We start from the raw sequence: 12,336 nt of genomic DNA, 5'->3' as shown, positions 1-12,336 counted from the left end.
GACCTTGTCCACCAAACTGATCCATTGCTTCCTTTAAAACCTAAGAACCGGTTCTGCAGTACCTCCTACAAAATATTAGCCGACAGCTTGAGGAGCAAATGGTGCTAACTCACACCTACTTTCATATTCATGCACAATGCAACCAAGTAAAAGCAGAAGACATATTTGAAGCTCTCCAGAACCTCTGCCAGACAGCCTTTAAAGGAATTGGCAAACGTGGACCAGATTCTCTTCCAAGTCAATGCATCAATTTCTAGAGGCTGTCCCAGCTGAGATGTCACTAGAAATGTCCCTGAAGCTCTAAGCTGGGCCACCACAGCCTGGCATGTCTCCATTACATCCCCTCCCCAGCAACACGGCAGCCCACCCTTTGGCTTGCAGGTAAGGAGACTTGGCTCAGCGTGCTCGCCTTCCTTCACGGAGTACCCCTTTCCCAAGAGGATTTCTGTGTTCACTCTGCAAGCACCATCCAACTCCTTTAAACCAAAGCGGAGGGGTCTGCTAAGAGAACATATCTAACAGGTGGTGCCTTCCAGAAAACCCTCTTCGAGTATTATTTCCACACAGTCTGCTCCTCTAGGTAGAACAGAGATGGGGGCAGTTTATAATTAGGAGACCAAAGGGGGACGACTCGCTGCGGTACACCTTGCAGGTGATACGAGGGCAGATGAGCTGTGTATTTCTTACCCCGCTTCTGCACACAATAACTACACCTAACCAGCCTTGACAGAGATACAGAGAAAGCATCTGGCATGCGGGAAGAAAGAGCTGTAAACAAGGCTCACCTTCTCAAATCTTGGGGCTTGAAGCACGGTGTCTATTCTAGTCTTTAATTGTCTGTGTGTCCCATATATCTCTTTCCAGTCAAGCTTGTCCTGTAAGAGAAAAATATGCAATTACTGCCAAAGTCAATAAAATGCAATCATGTTAAATACACAATTTATTAAAACACACCATCCTGATGAATATGCTCAGTCTAATTGCCACCTTAATTTAGTGTACATTAGCACTAATGAAGAGCTTTTAATACCCAGCGAGGGATCCAGTTCCTCAGAATCTCTTTAACAACCTTTGGGGTGTTTTAAATGCCCACAGACCACATGTAAATCTATAGTCCCATCACACATGCACCTCATACCACAACAGGACTAGATTAATATCAGCTGCACCTTCGATATTTTATAGGAGGTTTAGACAAACTTTAATCTGCTGTGACTTTCCAGCCCATTTACCGGGAAAATGAAGAAGGCAGAGGAAGGGAGATGGAATGCATCTTTGGGAAGCCCAGCCCAGCCATTAGGAGCAACAGCCTGAAACACTGGGCGCTATCCTTCGTTCTTCCAGCCAGCTCTCACGCCAGGTTGAGCAAACTATGTTCCTCTCCCTCCGCCTCGCTGTCACTGCCTGGGAAGCAGCAACAGAGAGGAACGGCGGAGCCACCGCAGTGCCTGCCCAAAGGCGTTAGATAAACCGGTGCAGGCAGACGGACCCGGGCGCAGACCGCCACTGCCCACCAGCTAACGGCTACGATTCTCTCCGTAAATGTCGATTTCTGCCTGCGCAGCGCTGATGACAGTCTTTGGCTAGGCAAAGGTGAGGTGAGACTACAAACGAACGTGCAAAGCGTGCTTGTTTGACTCTTGCCAACCTCTCCCAGGTTGGTTTTTTTCCACCCATCCGACACTGCAGGGTCTGTGGGGAAGGGGCAGCCTCCAACTATTCAAACAGCGCCCCGTGCCATAAGGGTGCAATATTCGCATAGGGTTGCTTGACACTAACTCACTCGTCCTTTGCAAATCGTTTTGGAATACTCACAGCTCTGCTGAAGCCACCGCTTCCCTAGGAGGGATCAGAGAAGTCACCTGGGTCTGTCCCTGCTCCCTCACTGCCAGCATTTCATCGTGATTTCTGGAGGGGGTGCACTTAACATCTGTTTCCCACAAACATTTTTGAACGTGCCTTTGAAAATTGCCTCCCATTAAGAGTTCTGTGAGTAAAAGTCTATCATTTGTTGTTGGCAGGAAGCGAACAAAGAGTTTCAAGGTGGCTGAAACTATTATAATATAAAACATATAATGAATATTCATAGACTTTTTGTTTTGCATTAATCCCTCACATTTAGTGTCCTTCCTCTGTCACTGTGGACCTACATCTCTGAATGATAAGCAAGGACGGCTTCCCTTTTGAAATCTGGAGGGTACAAACATCTATAAACCAACCGATCCACCTCCGCTGCGCGGTTCTGAAGGCATCTGCCGAGCAGCGGCTGCACTGCCCCACTTTACAACGCCGCGTAAGGAGGCTGCCCCGGATCACCGCAGCTTTACCACCCGTGTGGAGGTTCAGAGGATGCGACGTGACCAGCTGGCAGGTGGCCACAGAAGGCGCAGGGACCACCGGAGAGGAGCTCGGAGAGTCTACGAGCCAGCGTAGACTGCCCCATAGTAGAGAGACCCTTTCCGACAGAGCCCGGCGCACACCCTTTTTCTCTTTTTCTTTTGTCTACAGGGATGCTTCACCCTGCGTTTCACACATGCAATTGAGACAATTTCTTGAGTTGGCCTGTCCTGTGATGCCGCTATCCTGGGACAGCTGTTGCCAGGAGAAGACGGCTCTGACTTTAAAGCAGAGATGACAGTGTGCTATATAAACCTATCATTAGGAAAGTAACCAGAATGATGGGATTCCTGCTCCTACTGCGTGTGCATATAATTACATCCCCACGAGCCCTCAAAGGTCTGCGTGGGAGAGGAATTTTATTTTTTTTATTCCTCTTAAGTCACAACATTTTAAAGAAATTACAGCACCACAGAGAGAAAAGCTTAAATGCTTCAGTAGGTACCAGCAGGTGCTGCGTCAGAAGGGATGAAAGAGCGTGTTTGGTTCCAGACAACAGCAATGCTCCATCTTACTCCACGGCCCTAAAGGGGAGGAAGTCCCTGCCAAACAGACTCTCTTTGGTTAATAGCTACGATTTTGTCATTAGGGAGAATTGCAGAAAGTGCAAAACCACCGTGCCTAATTGTGACTCGAGCAAGCTGATGCCTTTAATTACAGTCGCTGGGGAAACAGTGGAAGCTGGAGTCACGGCCGTGGCCAAGGCTCCTTCCCCGGGGCTGCGCTGCCTCGGCAGCCGCATTTGGCACGTCCTCCTCGCTCATCTCCAGCCACCGCACCGAGTCTTGCCGAGCACTGCCTCCCCTTCGCTTTCACTGCTTTTCGGGCGGCTCTCAGTCAGGAGCGAGCTTCGACGAAGGAAAAGCGGCTAAACTTCATGACGCCTGCTGGTCTCGTGCAGCAAGAAAGGCAGATGGAGAGCCAGAGCAAAGGGGGCAAAAAGGGGCCGATACACTCAACAGGCAGCAAGTGAAACAAGAAACAAATGGAGGGCGCAAGGTGGAGAAGCAAGGACTGTTTGGGGGAGAAATCCAGTCTCCTGCACGTTAACTAGTGCAGGAAGGCCACCAGGTGAACAGCTTACAGGTGTCCTGCTTCACAAGTGCCTCTAGCTCCTTCCAGTCCCCTTTAGTCACCACATTTGCAGGATCGAGAGAAACCCAAACGCACACCAGCCCATACGTTCAGCCAAAGGAGAAGCTGAAGAAGACAGAATTCATGTCCTGCTGGATCTCTGCAACAGGTCAGTGCTTTTACGGTGAAGGATGAGGAGAAACATCTTTGTGGAAGCAGGATCAGAATAGTATCATTCCCTTGCAACGGCTTCAGAAAAAAGGAAAAAATTTGCTGCTTCTGAGCTGGAGCTTGGCACAAGCTGTCAGCCCCATGCGTTATCCTGTAACTATTGCTCCTACATAAATAACTAATTGCATTGGAATTTCATAGTGCTTGCATAGCGGAGTCATTGCTGTGACACGACTACATTACTGCATGTAAATCCAATTAGATTCCAAAGTGCACTGTGTAACTATAATCGGCCCCCGTGGAGCAGCAATGAGGGGACCTGCACAAGGCCATGCAACTAGATACTAAATTACAGTCAATCTACCTCCTCTTTAGTTGCATTAAAATGCTAATGTCACTGTAATATGGGCCCATTTACCAGCGATGACTGCCTTGCCTTGCAACACTGGAGTGAATGAGGTCGTTACACTGCCTGAGAGCATTTAATTCCTCCGTACAGTTGAGTGAGCAAAGCCCTCAGGGGCATCTTGTACCTTAAAACAATAACCCGATTGGCTTTTATAACACTAAAATCATATGAGGCTTGGGATGGTGTTCAAATGAATCTGAGCTGCTGCTAAAACTATCCTAAGTTTCCTACCCAAGCAGAGCGTTCAGGACAACTGGGCCACATCCCACCCCGACTCTTGCCTCTCTGCTTTTAACGAAGACGCATTTCTGCCACAAAAAGACTGTGCGTAAGAGCACATCGGTCACACACAGGAGGAAAAAGAGGGCTGGACTGAATCTCTTAAAGCTTCACATAAATAACACTGGTTTTGCAACAAAACCAATACAACAACACTTACCGTCTATGTTTTATATTTGCAACTTTGCACAATGTGTGCACAGAATACTTGAAATCATACGGAGGTAAAATCTCCCACCCATACGCAGACATTCAAAATTGAAATTCAGACATCCCAGAGCAGAACCTAGTCTCCTAAAAGTTGTAACGTTTGGAAAAGTGCTACGGTATGTGTTTGAAGTGCCAATATAGCATCAGGCCACAAACCACTCCATTTCAGCATACAGCGCTGTTGGAAACACGAACAGCTCACTTTGGCCCCTTCCCAAGCAAAGTTCAATAGGTAATCATGTCTGGTTCTTTCATACAGCTTTTCACACACAGCCATCAGCCCTCTCAGGAAAGAAGATACTGCATACAGAACCAACGCATCTGACAGCCTGCAACTCTTTTAAGTTCTCTTCCTTAAAAAAAAAGTCCTCAGATAGCTCACAGGTGTATTTCCCCTTGTATTAACCACAATACAATGAAACCATATGGGTATTGATTGTCTGTCTTTCTAAACAGATGACCCAAAGATTATATGCACTGATAATATAACACTATTAATTCTGTTTAGCAATTAAGAAAACCAAGGCTAAAGGGGAAATGAATGATTTAGATCTCCTGACCCTCAGTGCAGCCCTCTGTTTACCAGTCTGTGCTGAGACCGGTCCCAAAGCCATGAAAAAGTTGATTACTTCTGGCTGACAAGTTACACTCTTTGACAGGCATCTCTGTCCCAGAGAGAAGCCTATTTAGAATACCAACAGGGAGGCAGCTAACTTTGGCCTCCTATGTCTGAAAATACTTCCCTTCAGGATGGAATCGATGTCACCCTCTCGAGTGGATCATGGAGTTGCATCGTGAGCCAAGTGACATTACCCACTGCCATGTCAGATACTGCCGAGTGTTGAAACACTCCATATGCCTGCGCAGCATTCCAGACGCTTAGGGCGTTTAACATAAAGTGTAAATGCCTGACACTTTTTCCCTTAGCCTGACACATCTCACCTTTACAACAACTAACTCCTCCGTGCTCTTTTCCATTCTCTTTTGCTACAGCCTTGCTTTGTTTGCAGCAAATGCCTCAGGAGTTTGTGGCATTCATGATTATTTTGAAAGAGGCAGGAATACATCTCAGAAATGCTGGGCAGTTGCTGTGGCAACCTTATCCTCCTCAGACCACGATTTCCAATATTTTAAGAAGTTTCCTGATACTTTGCAGGCTTCAGGGAAACAATGCAGAGGAGGAAAGTGATTGATTTTAAAGTAAGGAAGCAATCAAAATGGATTACTATGAGCCGCAGGGCCTTGTCCTATCAAAAAGATGATGATGATCGCTCCTTAGCAAGAAAAAGCAGCCCCAGACAGGCAAGGGCATGGGCAAGGGCCCATGGGCAAGGGAATTTGAAACCCCTGCTTTTATCGTCTGTTTTAATGCAGAAGGGAACTGCAGATCAGTAGGTTAACTTCTTTTTTGTTGTTGTTCTCGGTGCTTTGTCATAAGGAGGAGGTGGGGGGGAAAGAAATCCATTCTTTAACACCATTAGTTGGGGGACTAGTAATCTTAATTGCTTTTAAGAAATCCCAAACAGAACTTTGAATGCATTAACTATTTTACAAAATGAAAAATAAACTCTCTTTGATCAAGGTAACTGCCTACACAGATGCAAAACCAAACCAGTCAGTTTAGTCAGGTTTAATCAGTTTAGAAAAGCAAAGATTAGGAAAAACATCCTGTAAGAAGAGCAGATCTTAAATGAGGGATCTCAATAATACTAAATAAACCAGAAAATAGTATTGCTAGAAATCTGAGAAGTGGCATTATTTATCTGATTCTGGCCATCTTTTAAATGTTATTAACAAGAAGAATAATGCATCCTGAAGTGCCATGGATTCTAAACACAACAGGAAATTCTTTATCCCACAGAGCTCACAATTCAGAGTGATTTATTTACCTAGAAAAAAATACATTTCACAAGCTATAGGTGTGGTATGTCCAGGAAAACCTGAATGCAACAGAGGCCATGAGAAACGACCCAGGGAAGAGAGGCAGACATGACGTCCAAGTTACCCTGCTTACAGCCAAACTGGTACATATGCCGAATATTCCATGTGCAAAACTTAACTGAGTTTCAGTGTAATCAGCACCTTTAACTTACTCTAAGACTTAAAAGTTCAGCTAATGTGGTGCGAAAGGTAAATGTGACTGATCTCAACCACACCTGTCCCAATTAAGGTATGAACACCAACCATCCAATGCCTTTTGCTACAGATATTTCTGATTTCTGATTAAGAAAGAGTAAGAAGGAGAAGGAGCAGAGAGAGAACCATGGCTAGAGCCCGCAATACAGCTTCGGATGTTCTGCAAGAAAATAAACGAGAGTTAATAAATCCCATAATCTTGGCATACGTGTTTCTAAATGTTCTCTCTTCCTTCAAAAGATGTATAATCTAAGCGCTCCAGCAACGATCAGGTTCCAGGCAGACAAAAGACCCTCAGCACAATTCATACGTAGATGACAGGAGTAGAGGGACTAAGTAAGATACGAGCCAAGACTCACAAGCTGGCTCCCAGCTGCTTTTGCTTTCCCAATGGATAACAGATACTGCATCAAGACACACAATGTCATACTAGCGAATTTGCTGCTTTCTTAACACCTCGTTTTTCTCTCCATCTGAACTTATTTTGAAAGCACGCAGTTCGCTGTTCCCCTTCTCCTTTCTCTTTTGTCCTTACTCAGGGCAAAGGAAACACGAAAGACAGCATGGCTGGTTATTGTTAACGCATCTGAAAGTGCAGACATTAAAAAGGGGCTTATTCTGGAACGTGCCACGGTTTTCCTTGCTATTCGCACAGGCAGCTAATGATCACCCTAATAGCTTCTCTCTGAAGTCGTAATAAGCTTACAAATGAACCCATTCAGCACATATTAAAAAGCAAGGGATGCTCCTTTGATTATAGCCTTTATGGAAATCTCTGAGTATTTGTTTTGTTGCCGCACAGTCGCAATTAGGACGCGCTGCTGTTGGGAGCCGACTCAGCTGCCGGAGCGGTGGGATTTGGGGATACCTCCCAGTGCCATGGCAACACATCCATCTCTCCCAGCATCGGGGCCAGGCGAGCACGCGTCAGCCCTTCCAGGCATTAATTCCAGGTCCTGCTCCGAGCACGGCATGGGCTCACGCAGCCTCCAGGCACCTCTCCGTGCCTGCTCAGGGGGCTCTTGGGGTTGGAGACATCCATCTTCCCACTGCAGGAAAACGAGGCAGTACATTGGAGAGTCTTGAGTTGGCGGTAGCTTTACTCTTCTGAGGGGAGAATATCGGGAAACTCGTTTCCTTCGCCACCTGTAACATTGCCTGTACAATAACCTCATCCTTCCACAGGTGGGGAGGGGGAACCAAGTAACCCTAAGGAAATCTCCTTACCACTTAACTGCTCAGAGGTTGATCCCACTTAGGGATTAGCCTGACAGACTTAAAACCTCTTCAGAAGAGAAAGGAAAAAAAAAACAACCACAAAACAACGGAATTTTTAAGGACATAAAAACCTAGCAAAATCTAGTCTTCATTAAGGTTTGAATCTGGGTCAAATATTTCATGTCAGCGAAAAGTTAAAAGAGCATACCTTTTTTTCCCTTAACATCATGAACAATATATACGCTTTCCCAAAATATCCTTATTGCCTAAGCACAGTGCAGCTACAGCGGTCTTAAGTGGAGACACTTGGGAGCAATTCGTTTTGGCATACAAAGATAGCAGCTTATGTGCTGTTGACATGGATGCACAGGCTTTCAGATAGCCTCCGTGGGGTGACTTTTACCCACAAAAAGTATAACATCTCCTCTCCGAAAGCTGGCACTCTAAACAAATCGCTCCTGCTTTGCCTGAAAGACAAGACCTTTGTATGGAACAGATATTTTCTATATCTCCAGGAGACTGGCTGGGGTTAAAGCAGGTCAAACCATGTAATACAGATAGCTTTGTGTCGATACTACCCATGGTGCCTATTAGGAAGGCCATAATTATGAGAAACCATTTCTCAGCAAGGTTATTTAATACAGTGCCAAAGTCTCCCCAGGCAGGCTTTGTTTCAAGGTTTGTGAGCTTTGGGGGGCGGGGGGGGGGGGGATTGTATCTCTTGTTGTGAAGTGGTTCAGGGCCAGCATGTTTTTAGCTCTATTGTAATCTAAATCACACATAAGGGCAGCAGTGGAAACTTCACTACCAGCATCACTTGCAAGCAGACTGGGAATAGCCTGGGGCAAAACCTGAAGCACCATCAATCATACATATATGTAAGAATTGGCATGCACTGACAGAGTATCTTAAGAACTTTTTCAAAATTGAAACAGCAAATTTAACCATGGAAATACTCCTGGTGCTAGTGAATTTTCTTTTACTCATCAGTCTTCACTGATATTATACCTGCTAGAAGTCAGGAGTTAGAAACTGATGACATAAAACTTCTCCTAATTCAACTCAGGGGAGCTGAATAATTCCAAATGTACCAGTGAATGACAAAGGCATGATCCGAAACACGAACCGTAAGGCAGCTCGCATGGCCTTAAAATGGTACAAAACCCAATTTGGAGCTGGGCTGCTGAATGTCTTGCTCTTCACACACAAAAGAAGCAAAAACACAGCCTGACCCGATCCGGCAATTCCTATTCTTACAAAGTCTAGGCAACCTTTTTAGAGAGGACAACAAACAACATATTGATAAAACCAGATCTCCTGCAAGGGACAGGATTCCACAGGCTGACCTCCACATCAGTCAGGACCAGGCTGAATTCTGACTGCAAAATCATGCCAGTTCTCAGTGGCTCAAGTTCACTATACCCCCCACCTTTGCTATGTCTCTTTTCTTGATCAGCATGAGATTTGAAAGCAACATTGCCTTTCAGCTAAAATAACCCACATATTTTTTTAAAGTATCAAAACCAAGTTTGCAGCACAAATAGCCAAAGCAGCCCAGGTTTAGGCTGAGACATGTAAGGAACAACAGGATGTTCAAGCAATTCCCAGCATTCTCCCAGTTAGGCTGCAGAGTTGCTCTGAGCTCTGCATCAAAGACAAGAAGAGTTGTCTTGAGTGACACAGCACTTAACAGCCTCTTCTCCCATCACTGCTGTAAGCATGGGGAGAAGAATCTTTCTGCAAATATCGTGGAATCTAGCTGTGCAAACACATTTGATGATAAATTATATGGCAAATGTCAAAATAAGCTTTGTGGTTGCCATTCTGCATGTCTGATGATACACAAAGCACCTTGCATCAGAACATTAATGCCACTTAGGCCTTAGATTGCTCTCCACATTACAGTCTGAAAGCCCTTTATGAAGCTCAGTGTCCTTTATAAAGCTGACGTGGCTTTGCTCCTGGATACCCAGCAAGTGTCCTGGGCAGCTTCTGTGGTCCCGTCTAGTGCTCACACCACACTTTATAGCTCTGGTTCTGCTAACATCTCTCACAGAAGCTCACAGACTCCGGCAAGTCATTTCAAGTTGGTGCTCCCTCCCTCCGCCCCTGTATTTAATATAATTAACAACAACACTTATCTGCCGCCCATGGAGTCTGAGTGACTTAATTCAGTGTCCTATAAGACTGCCAGGCTGCCTGTACTGAAAGCAGTAGAGGAAAGAAGTGCCCAGAAAGACAGTATTCAAAATACAGTCATTTTTAGATCAAAACAAGCACTTTGAGTGAACGCTAGCATTACTTAAAAACATTCAGGTACAAAACCCCAGACGGGGTCCTTCATACGAACTGCACAGCTCTAAGCTCATGACAACCGGACAGAAAAATATCAGATGGCTCGTACTCCTCCTTTGCCACGTTCCCCACAAGGGTGTGCTCAAAACTGCAAACTATCCATCTAGAGCTGATGTCTCCAAAAACGCTCTCTGCCCCCCTCACACAGACACTGCCTCCAAGTTTCCCCTGTGGGTTCACACTGCCACCTCGTCACTAGGAGAATCCCAAGTCAGCGATCTATTGATAGGAAGAGAGACACAGCAAATTTCATCTTGAAAGCAGACGTTGCCAGTGCCCCAGGGCTCCCAGACAACACGGAGGTTGCACGACGGGCGTTTGTGTGTTGGAGGCAAAGGGCGTTCTCGTTAGGAGCTGAGAGCTATTGCCAACCCAACATATTTTGAAATTTCACCTTCTGTTTGGAGCCACTGTCGTCTTACTCTTGCACCAGCTCTGTTCCCAGCACCTGGACTGTGGCTAAGGAAAGGTCCAGCACAGGATTTTCAGAGGTGAAGGGCAAAAGCAACCTGGTGATTACTGGAAGACCTGAAAACACACCTTGCCCTCACTTACGGCTTGAATCTTCCTTTTAGCCTCAGTGCACACTGGAGGGACATACAAACTTCCCAGTGACATCAAGGGGAGGTGGCTGTTGGTTGCTTCACGTAACCCTCGTGGGTACACAGGGCCATATGTACACCAGATGTCATGGACCTGTTACACTTCATCCCACGCCAGCAGCAAGGGTGAGCACCACAGCAGCCCCCACGCCCCCCTGCCCACTGTTCCCATTGACAAGAGTGAGAACTAGCTCTTCCAGGAGGTCAGCAGAGGCACAAGAGTCTTCAGGGCGTTTGGGATCAAGGATCAGTATCCTGGCTGCTAATAAATTCAGGGGGGGTGGACGTAGGAATGCTTTTAGAAAATGCAGGGTTTACAGCAGCTCCCTCAGAAGTAGCTCAGGAACAGAAGTTTTCCAGTCAGCCCAGACTTGATCAGGAGTTTGAGGCAGGCACTTCCAATTAGCTGATATACAAAATGGAAGAGCTGCAGCGCAAAACTTCCCTCAATAAGGGACCGCCTATTCGCAGCCCTTGGAGAACAGGTTTGTTCTTGCATCTTTTGGATGAGGCGTATTAATCTGGACACAGGGTGCACTCGTGTAAATTGGCCTTCCAATATTTCTGTTTCTATTTACTGACACCAGCCTCCTTCTGCTCAGGGCCCCTGTTTAGCCTCCATCCTTTCAAGCTGTGCACCCAGGTGCCCTAGAGGCGAGTACAGCTTGACTCTGACGAGATGGAAGACAAGGCACAGGAGATGCACAGAGAAATAAGAGAGGCGGGAGATGTTCTTAGGGATCTGTTGTTTCCATAGGCTGCGCTCCTTTTCGGAGCCTGCATGCTCCCTATGGGCCAAGCAGAAAGCAGGTGACGATGCTGGCCCACCCTGTAAAACCCCGCAGAACAGCTTTGATTCGCTTTGGCCTTTGCCAGTTTTGCCATTTAAATGCTGCTCCGCGGTGGAGCTGGGCACATCTAATCAAAAAAGCCAAGTTTCCCTCTTCCAGCCCCTTCAGCCCCAGAAGGGTGAGTGCACCGAGACGTGCAGGCTTCCCCCGGGGTTTGGTGAAACGAGCACAGGCTCACCTTGCCCTGACCGACCGAACCACCGCTACCCCCAAGAAATTTATCTTTTATTTCCTAACTTCCCCTCTCTTCTGCAATGCGCTGTCTTGACACTGTTATCTGCACCATACATCATATACTGTATTCATCTTTTTTGTCATCTGATTTTTGCATGCGAGTTGTCATTTAGCTAATCTGATTTTGCTCAGAAGCATCCAATCTGTGAGTCAAAAAGAATAAACGAAAGAATAAAAGTGAACACCAAGCAAGCCCCCATTTAAGCACTTTACATATCCTGTATGAAATACCAGCTCCTGAAATTCATTTTTTTGGTGAGATGACATCTTCTTATACAATATATTATCTTTTCATTATCCCAGGGCAAAACAGCTCAGGTTTCTCAGCTAATACTTATCTGCTGCTTTCCCTGTTATCCTGGGAAGATTACAAATGAATTAGGTGACTCCAAAGCATTTT

The 12,336-nt window shown here is 46.0% G+C and overlaps 1 protein-coding gene across 9 annotated transcripts in view; it reads right to left on the bottom strand.

Moving 5' to 3' along the window:
- Positions 1 to 12,336, bottom strand: part of TSPAN18 (tetraspanin 18) — a 130,050-nt gene that overhangs the window by 25,787 nt on the left and 91,927 nt on the right. For all 9 annotated transcript variants that reach the window (XM_075030970.1, XM_075030964.1, XM_075030972.1 and 6 more), the window contains one exon: positions 786 to 875. The gene's annotated coding sequence lies outside the window, so the exon portion shown is untranslated. The remainder of the gene's footprint in view (positions 1 to 785; positions 876 to 12,336) is intronic.

Source organism: Buteo buteo, chromosome 6 (assembly GCF_964188355.1).
Source record: "Buteo buteo chromosome 6, bButBut1.hap1.1, whole genome shotgun sequence".
Taxonomy (NCBI): domain Eukaryota; kingdom Metazoa; phylum Chordata; class Aves; order Accipitriformes; family Accipitridae; genus Buteo; species Buteo buteo.
This window is presented reverse-complemented; position numbering and strand designations above follow the sequence as displayed.